Genomic DNA, 15,715 nt, shown 5'->3' on the forward strand with positions numbered 1-15,715 from the left:
GCAATCCTTTCCGGTTCTCTCTATGAACACTAATGGTGCTGTTTCAGCTCATTGCAGATGATGCCATTTTGTCTTGAGGCTTAATCTCTTGTCATTTCTTTCCCTCGCTCTCTTTCTCTGCAACTGTGAGCAAGGGATGTATTTCTGAAGTATGTACTAAGCAATCTAAAGATTTGTTATATTGTTTGTAAGAATGAGGTGACGGAACGAGTTTACAAATGCGGGGCCATTGTGTTGATGCAGCTAAGTCAAGTCAAGTCACATTTATTTCCATAGCTTTTTTTTTTTTTTTTTTTTTTTTACAAAACTGATTGTCTCAAAGCAGCTTTACTGAGATGACAGGAAAATATTGCAAGGAACCAAAACTCCATCAGGTGACAGAATGGAGAAAAAAAAAAAAAACCTTGGCAGAACCCAAGCTCAGTCAGGGGGCCAGTTGTCCTCTGCCTAATGAACGAATAGTGAATGATTATGATTCAGGCAGCATTATTGGTCAGAGGTCAGAATATTATCCAGTTCCAGCTAGTTAACCTAGACGTCCCAGTCACGGAACAAATTAATATTGCCTGAGAAACATCCTTTATCCTATATTAATGCTGCCTTCAGGTGCTATCTGATTTTTTATTTTTTTTTACTTCCCACTGCTGAAGTTATAATTACAAGCGTGTTGCATTCAAGTGTTTTGTTGTCAGAAAGAACAGGAAACATGGAGAACATCGGGTTTATTCACGCCTATTTCTTGGGGAAATCGTATTAAAGCCAAAATGATATGTAGTGTCCCATTCGTTGACAGCACGGTTCATGTTATATGGTTATCTAGACTATAATATCTATGCACAGCAGCAATCGTTTTCCTCTCCGCCATGTTTAAATAATATATCATCTCTATCTAAATCCAAATATTGTGATTCTCAATTAGTTCAATATCCAGAATTGTGCAGCTTAACACAGTCTCATCCCAAAAAGTCATATAACTGACGTCTTGGGACGTTTTTTGACCATACGTCAATATCCGCCTTTTTAGGGCCCCCTTAAACGTCGGTAGATGGCGGTCCCGGGCCGTCATACAACTGACGCTTTACCTTTAACGTCAGTTAGGTGACGGGTTAGGTTTAGGGTTAAGTTTAGGTCTGGGGTAGAGTTAGGATCCCATAACCTCATCTACCGACGTTTAAGGGGGCCCTAAAAAGGCGAATATTGACGTATGGTCAAAAGACGTCCCAAAACGTCAGTTATATGACGTCTTGGGATGAGACCGGGTTGTGCAGCTCTAACGTGAAGGAATTAAAATGCTGAAAATAATTTATTATGAAAATTTCAGTTAATGCCAATAAATGAAGCACGGACCTAAACAGGTTTTCTGGGAAATCACAAGTGCCTTCAAAAAATCTACATAAAAGCAAGAATTTGTTCAAAAGATACATTTAACTGTTGCTGTTCTCCATCCTTCAAATGAAATAACGCTCAAACTGGGTTTAAGGGCTATTTGGAAAAGCATCAAGTCTAACATTATGCATCGTAATGACAAATAATCTACACTCTGGTCAAAATTGAAGTAAATTGGTAGCTAATTGAAGCTGAGTAGATGACTGGAACCCATCCAATTAGATCTCATTACTTCAGCATTCTCTTCATTTTCTCCTCATTGGTCTGCAAATTGGAAGCTAATGACTGGAAGTTTTCATATGACAGGTATGTGTTTTTATTTTTTATTTTATTTTTTTTGAAGAAACTCAACTTGGTTTACAGGACTAACATTATGCAATCAAAAGTTTGACCACTCAAGACTAAAGTTTATCCCAAGGTGATAGACATGCTTGCTGATGCAGTAGATGTGTTGATATGAATTATCAATCATTATTTTCTTATACCCTGAAGAGAACATTCTGGACAAGCTACTGCCAAAATGTCCAACATGACAAGTTCCATGAGACACATGTCATCATAGAGCCATGTCATTTTCCCGAGGCTGGTTGGACTGTTGTTGATACGCTCTGTCACAGCAGACTAACAGTGGTTGACAGAGTCAATGAAAATAGATTTGTTTTTCTGACCATCTAACCTAACCTTTGAGATGTTAGTCATTCTTACTGACTATGGTAAGGAATTAAGTAATCTGATTCTTTAGTACAGTATATAGGGTCCTGTTCTCAGTGAAGAGAGGGTACAGTTGTAACCTAGACATTCCAGATTACCAATCCTTATGGTGACCAGTCAATGTGAAACTCTATACAGGAACAATCAAAAAAAAAAAAAAAAAGCTCTGACAGAAAAAAAAAAATCACAACTGAAAGAATTTGACATTGCTTGCTGTAAATTAGTGTATAGAGTAACTTACATTACAAACAAATTATTGTGCATTGCTTTGTCCTTTTTTTTGCCCCACAAATCAATTTAAATGATCCCAGAACCACTACGTTCCACTCCAAATTAAGAATAATTTCTAATTAAGAAATTCTTTATGAGTAATGTAGTGATTCTTTTGAAGAAATGTACCAATCCTTTTTAAGAATTCCAGTGATTCATTTGGAAAAATGTATCAATTCTATTTCAGAAATGTAGCGATTCTTTTCAAGAAATGTAGCGATTCTTTTTGAGATTGTTATTGTACGTTTGTTACAATGTATTTACACATTTGTTACAGTGTAATAACAAATGTGTTAGTGTACTTATTTATTTTACAGTGTGATTATACCCTTGTTACAGTGCAATAAGAAATTTAGCAATTCTTTTACAGAAATGTATTAATTCTTTTCGAGAAATGTAGCGATGTTTTTAAAGAAATTAAGCGATTCTTTTTAAGCGATTAAGCAAGTGGCCAAATATTCTGGAAATTCAAGAAATACAGGCTATTTCTGCTGTGTACGACACCCAAACGCATCAAATGATTTTTTGTAAAGATTTTTAATAAATGTAGCAATTCTTTTAAATAAAATCTTTAAAATATAACGATTCATTTGAATAAATTTAGTGTAAATGTATACATTTTTAATTTATTTTTAATGGTGGCACCCATGGCACATACAGCTCAACTAATGTGATCGTTATAAAGGTGTTTAAACAACAAAACATCCATTTGCATATATCTGGCAATCAGAATATCAGATATTTCATGCTATAGCTAATAAATGTGTAAATAAAAAAGCAGATCATCATTCATTCAGCGCTGTTGTGGTTGCGGTGTATCACGTGACAAGCAATAACGCGTCACCACGGAAACAATAAAGTGACATGTTCTAAATGAAGATCACCTTGAAAAACTCACTCGATTGGATTTAGTTTAACACTGTCATGAGTTTATGCCTTAATAAGCCAGTGATTTTGAAGGAGTCTGTTGAGTAAATGATTACATAACTTACTTTAAAAGGTGACTTGTTTTGTTCCAGAATGAATCAGTCCGTTTTTAACGAACCGGTTAAGTAATGATTCAATGACTCGCAACTCTTGTCGTCATATATTGGATATTTTTTTCACTGAAAATCCCCACTTGTTGCACATAAAAATGAATGAAAGACATCACCAGCTCTGGATAATACGATGCAAGTTTGAAAACAAATAAAGGTTGTGTGAATGTGTGGTTTCGTGAAACAGATACAGTGTGAAAGACTTTACACTCACACTCACAGATTCAGAAACACTCACAGTAGCTTTCTGTCTGCGCGTGTGGCAAAATGATGAGAAGCCTCAAACCGGGTTATTTACAGGTAAACATGGCAGTGATATATGAGTTCCATCTCACACACTTACGACTCTATTCCACATTATGATAGATCACCTCCTCCAGATTCACATTGTCCTGTCAGCTATGACAGTAAAAAACGAGGCGCACCAAAATAAAACAAACCACAAAAATCCACATATTCCAGTCAGCTATAACCGTAACAAATGGGGTGTGCTAGGAACACAGTCTTGATCCACAGTGAAAATTTAAAAATACTGCCGACAATATGTTGCTCCTGTCTTTACTGCACTCTGCACAGTGTGAAACGCAGATGTGGAGCCCTTTGTAATAAAGACAGTTTTGAGACAACAGCTGTTATCAGGATTGTTGATTTGTGGCTATAGTGGTGAGTGTTGCTATTTACAGCCCAGTGTTCACAATGACAATATGAATGAACATTTTTCTTACAGATAATCACAACAGTCAACCTCATACAGAAACAAACCTCTATCATGCACATAATGACCAAGATAATATTTGTTTCTATGGCCATGTTACGATGTCAATACCATGCAGCTACCAACAAATTTATATGTTAGTTTTGCTAATTGTCCTTTGAACTTTCAAAATGTCCGCATTTTCATTTTATTATTATTTTTGTTTTTTGTCAATCATTATGGAAACATTCCCTGTTTGCAGTGATCTTTGATATTATATTTATTTGACACAAACAATATCATGGTATTTTTCAAAGTACCATAGTTTTACCATCTCTAATCACTTTTTGCAAGGGGCATTTATCTTGTCAGGCCCACCAGTTGCTCAGCAGTGTCAAACAAGTCATCAAATATATAATTATTCTTGTGACTTTTTTTGTGTAATTGCTAGGTGCAAAAGAACTAAAAATACTTCTTTTTTCTTTAGTCCACTCTGCCATCTTCCCTTCAAATGTGTCTGATCTCTACAAATGAGCTGGTCTGACTAATTACTCAGTCAGGTCTAATTTACAGTTGAGGTAGGTGTGTGGCGGCCCCTTTCAGTTATTGTCCTCATGTGAATGTGAATTGACAGCTGAAGGAAGGTTGAAATGAAACACGCCTCACCGTCGCCGACAGTGCTGGAGATGAGAGGTGAGGAGCTCAGAGAAACATGCAGAGACACCAGAGCACCGTTCATTATTCCAACAGTGCTTGTCCTAATGTTTCCTCTGCAAAACTTGAGGAGAGCAGACATTAGTCAGGCTTAATCTCCACGAGAGTATCTGATTCTCCCCTGGTGTCACATGATCACTATAGTGATGTGCTGTTCGCCAAAACATGGCTTTGGTAAAGTTAACAAGGGTAAGCGAAACAACACTTGAGCATATGATAGATATAGGATAGATATCTGCTCCAGGAGTCTTGGTGATCATGGCAATATGACCGCAGCTATTTCCCAATTTTTTATATTTTCCACTCAGTCTGGCCATTGGACTGGGGGTGATACCCCAAGGTTAGGCTGACCGAAACTCCCAAAATTTTGAAGAATGCTTTCCATACCCTGGATATGAACTGTGGTCCAAAGTCAGACCCAATATCTTCTGGTATTCCGAAATGTCGAAATATCTGGTTGAACAGCACTTCAGCAGTCTCGAAGGCTGTGGGTAAACCTGGCAGAGGAATGAGCTTACAAGCTTGCGAAAAGCGATCCATGATGACCAGAACACACGTGTGGGATTCAGAGGAAGGAAAGTCCATGACAAGATCAACCCCAAGGTGAGACAAGGGTCTTGTGGGTATAGGGAGTGGCACCAGTTTCCTTCTGGGAGGCGTCGTGGAACTTTGGCCATGGCACAGAATGAACAGCTCTTCATGTATAGGGAGATATCCTGGGTCATATTGGGCCACCAGTACCATTGTTGCAAGAGTGAGAGGGTCTGTTGGCTGCCTGGGTGTCCAGAGCCTGGAGATGTATCAACTGAACCCACAAGGGACAGATGTAGACGAGTGGGAACGTAAGTCCGTCCCTCAGGATCTCCTGGCGGAGCAGGTTCTGACCGCGTGGCATCGACAATGTGATCATCTAGGCCCGACTGGACAGGACTGACAATCAAGGCTGTGGAGAATGTTTCCGGATTGGAGGGATAGCATCAGGTTGGTACAGATGAGCCAGGGAGTCTGCCTTAATATTTTTGTCCCCAGGGTGATAGGTTACCTCGAAATTTAATCTTGTGAAGAAGAGCGACCAGTGGGCTTGCTGGGTATTGAGTCTATTGTCATCTTGAAGGTATTCCAGGTTAACATTTATTCTTTTTTTTTTATTATTTTGTTTCGACGAAATTAAAGTGTACTGAAAGTTTTAATTTCTTTTAAAAAACTGACTAAAATAATGTTCACTTGGTGCCTTACATTTTGAAATACAATTAACTTTGTTGTGTCATTTCAACTAAATTAAAGGGTTAGTTCACCCAAAAATGAAAATTAAGTCATTAATTACTCACCCCCATGCTGTACCAACCCCGTAAGACCTTCGTTCGTCTTCGGAACACAAATGAAGATATTTTTGATTAAATTTGAGAGCTGTATAACTACCACATTGGCTCCTAAGGGACTGCCTCTTGACGGCCCAAAAAGTCAATGAAGAAAATGTTTAAATATCCCAAGTGACTACCGTGGCTCAACTATATGTTTATCAAGCGACGCGAATACTTTTTGTGCGAAAAAACAAACAAAAATAACGAGTTTATTCGACTATTTTTTTTCTTCCTTGTAGGCCAGAACGAGACTTCCTTATAGATTTCCACGACGCATGCGCGAGATTTGCGATCTGCGTACACAGCTTACACTACTTCAGATCGCAATTCTCGCGCATGCGTCGTGGAAATCTATAAGGAAGTCTCGTTCTGGCCTACAAGGAAGAAAAAAATAGTCGAATAAACTCGTTATTTTTGTTTGTTTTTTCGCACAAAAAGTATTCGCGTCGCTTGGTAAACATATAGTTGAGCCACGGTAGTCACTTGGGATATTTAAACATTTTCTTCATTGACTTTTTGGGCCGTCAAGAGGCAGTCCCTTAGGAGCCAATGTGGTAGTTATACAGATCTCAAATTTAATCAAAAATATCTTCATTTGTGTTCCGAAGACGAACGAAGGTCTTACGGGGTTGGTACAGCATGGGGGTGAGTAATTAATGACTTAATTTTCATTTTTGGGTGAACTAACCCTTTAAATTAAACTGACTTCTCATTTAACTTATTTAAAAAAGTTGACATTGCTAAACTTATTTTTATGATTAAAAGTCATGTAAAAATCATGTTGCCATGACTTATTTAAGAATAACTTAGAACCCAAGGGCAGTTTATTGATCAATTAAACAAAGTAAAAAGTAGCAAAAGCAATGACATGACACTTACCGACAGAGAAACAAAACTTGACAAGGACACATGGCAAACATGAGGGCTTAAATACACAGACTAATGACAAGGAACACTTGTAAACAATGAACAGACGATTAACCAATAACAAGACACATGGCAGGATCACGTGACAAACAGGGAATCACATGACAGACATGGACCATGACATGACCAAACCAAAACATGACAGACAAGACCAAATCGTGACACCCACACTGAAACTGAATGGTAGTGTATTGCCCTTATAGGGCCTGTAAACAGTCATAACATATGTCAAAAAGACACCTTAGTTGGTTTTAGCATATCTTATTTTAAGCCTAAGACAATCAAAACTTATTTTCAATCCCAGAAACCCCATGGAACACTTGACAGCCGCAGACGCATCTGGTGACGACGCTCTAGAAATCTCCCAGTAGCCAACAAAGACAGTGGCTGTGCTTTAGGGTCTATCGCCATGCCAACCATGTCTTTCCAGGATTATCTCAGCATCTGGGTTGGTTTACTCACATGGAGGCAATCCTCTCTATTAATCCACACAAGCTGAGCTAACCAAAGGTTAAAGAGCTAACCGCAGATTCAAAGATGATTTTCCCCAAACAGATTTACAGTGTGCAGATTTATTATAACCAATTTGAAAATGGCCAAACGGTTAATGCACATTAGTCCCAAAATAAGAGTGGTGGTGCTCGGGCTTTCAACATCTCTTGATCCTGTCCCCTATCATTTCATGGCCAAACAAAAAGTTATTGACATAGAAAGCTGACATGATTCTGCACATAAGTCTTCACCATTTTACAACAGTTTGTGATTGATGATAGCTCATAACTGGCCACTTACAGTGTGTTCAGGACAAGGTTATGAATAAGGAATTTTAAAACCGTTATACCTCTAAATTGTACCTTCATTATATACATGTATGTGTTTATTTATTTGTTTGTTTACTATTTTTTCTTTTATTATTTACTAATTAAGTTTAATTTGCATGTACATTTATTTAGCTGATGTTTTTATCCAAAGCGACTTACAATTGCTATATATGTCAGAGGTCGCAAGCCTCTGACGTATCTGACATCGCAAGCTTTTACTTTTATATTTTCATTTTAGTAATTTATAAATGTGCTTTTGTATACGCTTTTCTTCAAATGTATGTGTAGCTTTTTAATTGATATAGTTGCCAAGTAAACTATTTAATTTTTGTCCCCCACTTATTTTCCTTTTATTTGAATAGTTTTCATTTTCGTTAGCGACAACACAGAATCAGAGTGACTCTGCTTCACATTATTGGTTAAAGCCTTTAAGCTGATTCAAATAGTTAACGATAACGATAAGACTTGTCTGCTGTAGACGGTTGGTGGTTTGCTCTGATGGTCAGTTCTGTGAGGCGTGCACTATAGAGAAGCATATTGGCTGAAACCTACAGATATGATGGCCGATCATAAAAAGTCGACAATCATAAAATATCCGGTTGCATTTTTACTACATAAGTCATTTTTTAACAAGCTTTTTTTTTTTTTTTGGATTGCTTTATATAGGCCATTGAGTGAATCAAATATATAAATCACTTTTATTTCCCGCTCGGTTGAAATCATGTTTTTTTTTTTTTTTTTTTTTTGGGGGGGGGGGGGGGTGAGGTGGTTGGTGCTGTTTGGCCCCCTTAGGGCTGTGAGGACAGCTCAATAGAAAGATGGGTTGTCTATTTGAAGAGTTCAGATGCAAAAGCCTCTAAATGCCATTTGAAATTTTCTTCTTTAATGATGATTTTTATCAAACTTGTATATCTTGTATGTATCTTTATCAAACTTGTATAAGTAATTTCACTTAAATAACAATTAATAGGTAATTATCATTGCCAATTAAGTGAAATCACTGAACATAAATATACAAACTTAATAAAAATTATCATTCTGGAATAAAATTTCAAATGGCACTTAGAGGCTTTTGCATCTGAACTCTTCATTTATTGTCTCTGTATTATTCTAAGGCTCCCAGTGATGCTCTTTCATTACATCCACTTCAGACTGCAAGCACAATTCAGCTAAAACAATTTCTTTTGCCGTGGCGTTGTAGATTCGGCTGAGCAATGCAGGAGCCACAGTCCGAGTATTATAGTGCAGCATTTCATCCTAATGTAGACATTCGTGATTGTATTTCCTTTAAAGGTACACCATAACTTTTGACCTTCTAGTAGTTAAAAAAAAAACGAACCAAATGCATTTTGTGGAAGAACATTTTTTTGATTTTGCTTCGGCTCTGCGTGACTGTGTTTATGAATATGATTACACACATGGCAACTTATCCGTTCTATAAAAATGCCTTCCTTGCCTGTTGTATAATAAAAACAACATCTCTGTGTCGCTTTTACAACATTTCGAAACCCTCAGTTCTCGCCATCTCCAAAGAGCCATTGATTCTCATTTTATTACGAGGTCTGTCACATTCGTTTTTTTGCCTGCAGACTCTCCTGTGTTCTGACTGGAAATTGGTTTAAAGTGAACGAGAACTGACACCATGTGACATACACAGAAGTTCACAAACTTTATATGACTCATATGCACTCGCTTTATTCAGCAGAGAGCTGTGAAATCCAAAGAAAGATACTGTAAATGCCCTTGTGCTGTTTTGGATGGCACTGCAGTGTCTTTGACATAACAATCAGTTTGGCTCAGTTCGCATCACTGTATTGTGAGAGTGATCAATAATGCTCATCTTTGGTAGCCACATCAGTGAAAATAAAATAAGAGAATATAAAGCACTGCGGTATCCAGCTTGCAGTGTTTACCAGCCTGATGACTTAAACCAACACTCTGTCTCTGACATTTCTGTGTGTTTATGAAAATAAATGTGTGTTTATGTGAGGGGAAGTTAATGATGCCCCTGCAGTGTCCAGTAATAAGCATAAAGGTAGACTAAATGTAATTGGTAAAATGTAGTAATAAGTGTTACCATCTCTGCGTGTGTGTGAACGTGTTTATATTTTCATATGAACTCTGCATTAGTGCTCCTCTACTTCATCAGTCACGGTCATGCAATTCATGTGGTCTCAATTTCTCATGCACATCTGCATAACAGTGCTGGCCACATGGTAGCTCTGTTTTTAATGGTTTATTTTGTATTGTATTTATTGCATTTAAGGCCCAATAACGTGTCATTAGACAGAGAGAATGAATTTATGACATTCTATAAAAAACTTTGGCCCAATACTGCCCCCAAATGGAGGCATTACCACAGACTAAACTTCTTACACTTGAACATCAGCAGTGAAGAGATGAGCTGGAACAAGAAAATGCAAGTCTGTTAAAGCTCTGAGATCTACTTGGCTATTTAGAAAAATCTACAGTAGATCACTACATGATGCAAAATGACAGTGAATCCGTGTCAAACAGCTGCAGTGCCCCATGTGGTGATTTATTCCACCTAATACAAAGAGATATTCATTAGTTAAAAAAGTCTGATTTCAAATATATAACAGTTTTGAGCCTAATCAAACAAATCCATTCCTCATAAAAACGTCTCGAAGCCAAGACATACAAACTGATGTATTAAACATAGAAATATATATGGCACAAGTAATCTCCAGAGCTGTGCAGGTCTCCCAGCATTCCTCTCAGGATGAATATAACCTTATGTTTACAGTATCTCTGTAAAATACTTTCAAAAGGGGTTGTCTTTCCTATGTGTTCATAAACAACATAAGTGCATACACACATTCTGTTTAAATTACAGAAGATGAGGACTTGGCACTACAATAAAGCAGTGTTACGCCACACAGACTGTGTTAATTGAGCCCATCACTGCTCTCAGACAAACCTTTTTTTTCTATTTAGACGCATTTAAGAGTCCTAACCTGGCTTCCAGCAATGAGTAATTTGTCAGTCCTAGCTAAGAGTGGATACTGCCGCACAACTACTGCCGGATTTGCTTTAAACGTTTTATATTGTATATATTGTTTTAAGTATATTAAGTACTAATACTTTATATTTGATGATATTATTTGATAGAGATCTCTAACAGTGCACAACATCTCTAACAAAAAAAAAAAAAACATTAAAAAAAAGATTAATATAGTGAAAACTTATTACAATTTAAAATAACTATCCTATTTTAAGAAAGTCATTCATTCCTGTGATGGCAAAGCTGAATGTCTTCAGTGGCATGATCTTATATTTGAATATGTTCAATATTATCTTTGAAAAAGTTCTGATTGGAATGTTTAAAGGGATAGTTCACCCAAAAATTAAATTTCATCATCAACCCTGTCATTCCAAAACCAAAAGAATTTCATTCATCTTCGAAACACAAATGAAGAACTTTTATGATGAAATTATTTTGTACGAGAACCAATGAGGTTCATCCTTGTGTTACAGAGCACATTTGAGCTTCAGTGAGAACCAATGTGGTTAATTCTCAAGTTACACATCGCGATTGAGCTTCTTCAAGAACCAATGAGGTTCATTCTCGTGTTACACATTGCGTTTGAGCTTCTGCGAGAACCAATAAGGTTCATTCTCGTGTTACACATCGCATTTGAGCTTTCAAAAGAACCAAAGAGGTTCATTCTTGTGTTACACATCACGTTTGAGCTTTCGAAAGAACCAATGAGGTTCATTATTCTGTTACACATCACGTTTGAGCTTTCAAAAGAACCAATGAGGTTCATTCTTGTGTTACTCAGCACGTTTGGGCTTCTGAAGAACCAATGAGGTTCATTCTCGTGTTACACTTCACGCTTGAGCTTTCGAAAGAACCAAAGAGGTTAATTCTTATGTTACACATCGCGTTTGAGCTTTTGAAAGAACCAAAGAGGTTCATTCTTATGTTACACATCGCGTTTGAGCTTTTGAAATAACCAATGAGGTTCATTCTTGTGTTACAGAACACATTTGAGCTTCAGCAAGAACCAATGAGGTTCATTCTTGTGTTACACATCGCATTTGAGCTTTTGAAAGAACCAATGAGGTTCATTCTTGTGTTAAACATCGCGATTTAGATTTCGAAAGAACCAAAGAGGATTATTCTTGTGTTACACATCGCGTTTGAGCTTTCGAAAGAACCAATGAGGTTAATTCTCGTGTTACTCAGCACGTTTGGGCTTCTGAAGAACCAATGAGGTTCATTCTCGTGTAACACTTCACGTTTGAGCTTTCGAAAGAACCAAAGAGGTTCAGTCTTGTGTTACACATCGCGATTGGGCTTCTGAAAGAACCAATGAGGTCCATCATTTTGTTACAGAACACATTTGAGCTTCAGCAAGAACCAATGAGGTTCATCCTCTTATTGCTGAAAGAACAGATGAGGTTAATTCTCATTTTATGCAGCACGCTAAAGCTTCTGGATGAACCAATGAAGTCCATTCTCGTGTTACACATCAAATTTGAGCTTTCGCAAGAACCAATGAGGTTCATTCTCATGTTATGCAGCACGTTTGGGCTTCTGAAAGAACCAATGAGGTTTATCCTTGTGTTACAGAGCACATCTGAGCTTCAATGAGAACCAATGATGTTCATCCTCGTAATATACATCGCGTTTGAGCTTTCGCAAGGACCAATGAAGTTCATTCTCGTGTTACTCAGCACATTTGAGCTTCTGAAAGAACCAATGAGATTCATTCTTGTGTTACGCAGCATGTTTGAGCTTCTGGAAGAACCAATGAGGTGCATTCTTGTGTTACGGAAGCACACTTGAGCTTTTTGCAAGAACCAATGAGTTAATTCTCGTGTTACGTATTAAATTTGTGCTTCTGTAAGAACCAACATGTTACGCAGTACGATTAAGCTTCCACAAGAACCAATGAGGTGTGTCAAGCAAGTACATTTGAGCATTTGTTTATTTGTGAATAAAAGGCTAAATTCAGTCTGTTCAATCTCAATTTGGACTGTTTTCCAATCTCTGTGAACAGTTTGATGTGAAGATGTGGTAGTTGCGTAGCTATCAATGAAGGGACAGAAATCTCTCAACTTTCATGTAAAAATATCCTCATTTGTGTATCAAAGGATGAGGGTGAGAAAATGTATGAAAATGTATTCATGTTTGAGCCGTACATTTTCACATTGATTCAAGACAGATCTACAACTTTGGTCCGGATCAATACGTCAGTCTTTCTCTCTCTGTCAAATGCTCTGGTAATATATATCTCTTAAGTTTGTCTTTGTGGCATAAAAAAAAAAAAAAAAAAAAAAATCCAGCTTTTCTCCACCAGTTCGTTTTATGTGAGGTGATGGACTAATATGAACCGGAGGAGAGAACTGGTAATGACACTCCCGCTGAGTGCCTGGGCATGGTCCACCCCGCCCCCATCTCCTACCTCACTTTTGCCTCTCTCCTGGTGTTGATTTACTTATTATGGGCTCTTTCTCCTTTATTCCACTGTCATTGAACCCTGATTAGATCAAGCTTGGATCGCTTTGGACAGTTAGCATCGATGAGTCCATCTATCACGCGATTTCCATTAGCTGTGGATCGCTACCGCCATCTATTGCCTGCGGTTCTAAGCCCGTGGCCCTCATATCCTTGACCTCTTGCCTCTCCCTTTATATCTCTTTCGGTCGTTGGCAGGGTATCTTCCTACCCCCCCACCCCCAAACACACACACACAAACACACACACACGCACAATCTGTGGCAAGCGAAGTGAAAACCGCAGCTCCAGGGGAGTAAAGCCTCTTCTTCTCTCTCTCTACCCTTCTTTTTTCTGCTGTCTTTTATAGGCGACGACTGAGTGGCAGCCAATCATGGGCTCAATCCTGCTGCCACAATCTCCCCGACACTCAAAGAGAGAGAGAGAGAAAGCAGATGAAAGGAAAAATAATACACCGACAGACAAAAAGAGGAGGTAAAAAGACAAGAATTCAAAAATCATTGGGGAAAATTTAAGACAAAGGGACTAGAATGAGAAAAGAGAGAACAGTCAGACAGCTCTTTCTCTCGTACACAGTAAGCTTCAGGACAATGTTCAGTCTTACAGAGAAAACTAAGAGGGAAGGTGACAAGCGTGGAGCTTATGCTAAGGAGATATAGAAGTTGCCTGAAAACCCAGCAGAAAACAATGGAGTATAGGAAACGAAGGTAAAACTCTCTCTCTCTCTCACTGTGTGTGTGTCTCTCTCATCTGTCCCGCCCTCCCTCTCCCTCTCTGTTGCTCTTGTGTTCTCTCTCGGTCCCCCACTCTCGCTCAGACGGGTGAGGAGAGTCCGGAAAGAGAGCAGTCATGTACGTAATTTTCTCTCTCGCTCGCCGAATCTAAAGGTTATCATTAAGACAGATGTGCCCTGCAGAGTGGTTGCCGTGGAGATCATTTTACACTGGAGGAACTATTTGATTAAAGAGTGGCTTAGACGGATTTAAAGCAACTGAGAAAGACGTGGCAAACGCAAAAAGAGAGTGTGAGTAGACGGCTGGTTAGTTTATTTTGCAGGTGGTTTCAAATAATGTGCGTAGGACCTGAAATGACAGTTTGGTCGCTTTTGAAATGTCTCAATGTCATATTTACAGTCAAGCACTTTTACAGGATGTATTGAGGCTGAACAATTCCTGGCTAGAAACTGTTAAAACTGTTTTTGTGCAGTGCTGTTGAATTGCATCTCTAAAAGATTTTTAATATTCTTGTTTGCCAATACGGAGGCAAAATTATGTCATTTTAGATCAAAAGGCTTTTTTCATTATGATCATTTATGTTTTTTTTTTTTTTTTTTTTAATTAAATGGTATTTCTACACCCAGGTAAGATTAAAAAAAATAAAACATAGAGGAAAATATGTGTCTAAAAACTTCATACAGGCTGACTGCAATGCTCTGCTCTGCAGTAATTTTATTTGACAATTGCTCTGTTATGAATCCTGCAATTACACAAATGCTTTTGCTTGATTCTGATAAGCAGATTATTGCTTTGACCCGTGTGTCATCTGGCAGCTATTTTACAGGCAGCCTCGGTTTGAAGATAAACGATGTGCGTTAATGTGAATGTGTGTGCGTGTGTGTTTGTGCAAGAGAGAGAGTGAGAGATGTGCCGAAATATTTCATAAATATGTATTGCATTGGACACAGCAAGAGTCTACCCCACTGCTCATGCCTAATCACTCACTCACTGTTACACACACACACACACACACACTAGTTACAGCCGTTCAACTGGTTCTCGGTATTGGAAGTCATTAGTGAATGGTCATTATTGTCCAACACAAATTAACCTCTAAAGTGCTTGTTGCATTTCTGCGTTCTAAATTAGCCACACTAATAGCATCTCTTTCAATGCAAAACGATTCACTTGGAAACACACAAAAGCCTGTGAATAGAAGATCTGTCACTGACAGCATATACATTTAGGGGAAATTTGCAGGCTTAAAAAACATTCTTCATTCACAATCCATTTAATATCTCTGTATTTTCTCCATGAGATTAAACTGAATGCGAATGGAGACCTCCAGCTTCTCAGATTTGATAAAAACTTCCTTATAGTCTCTAATGAAAGAGATCTCAACAATATCTCAAACTTTGCGATATTTCAAAGTCTGAATTATAAATATGAGCAAGCTATTCAAGAGCTTCAAGAATGGTGCTTCATAACACATCTTATGGGATCATTTTATGGATTTAGTGCAATTATTTACTCATTTTAATGCATTTTATATTCGAAATGTATCATTTAAGCAGCTCGTTAGACACATTT

At 37.9% G+C, this 15,715-nt stretch overlaps 1 protein-coding gene and 1 pseudogene across 3 annotated transcripts in view; both read left to right on the forward strand.

The window, feature by feature from the left end:
• The first annotated feature begins 11,395 nt into the window (after positions 1-11,395).
• LOC148971535 (uncharacterized) lies at positions 11,396-12,737 on the forward strand (annotated as a pseudogene).
• Positions 12,738-13,945: 1,208 nt separating this feature from the next.
• The window catches only part of cdh10b (cadherin 10, type 2b (T2-cadherin)), a 47,021-nt gene continuing 45,251 nt past the window's right edge, over positions 13,946-15,715 (forward strand). The window contains exon 1 of one of the 3 annotated variants that reach the window (XM_089122346.1): positions 13,946-14,116. The gene's annotated coding sequence lies outside the window, so the exon portion shown is untranslated. Of the gene's footprint in view, positions 14,117-14,204; positions 14,434-15,715 lie in introns of those variants that run through there. The other 2 variants (XM_039665300.2, XM_089122345.1) reach the window with 2 other exon arrangements.

The sequence above is a fragment of the Pimephales promelas genome, chromosome 17 (genome assembly GCF_988280905.1).
Source record: "Pimephales promelas chromosome 17, fPimPro1.hap1.1, whole genome shotgun sequence".
NCBI lineage: Eukaryota > Metazoa > Chordata > Actinopteri > Cypriniformes > Leuciscidae > Pimephales > Pimephales promelas.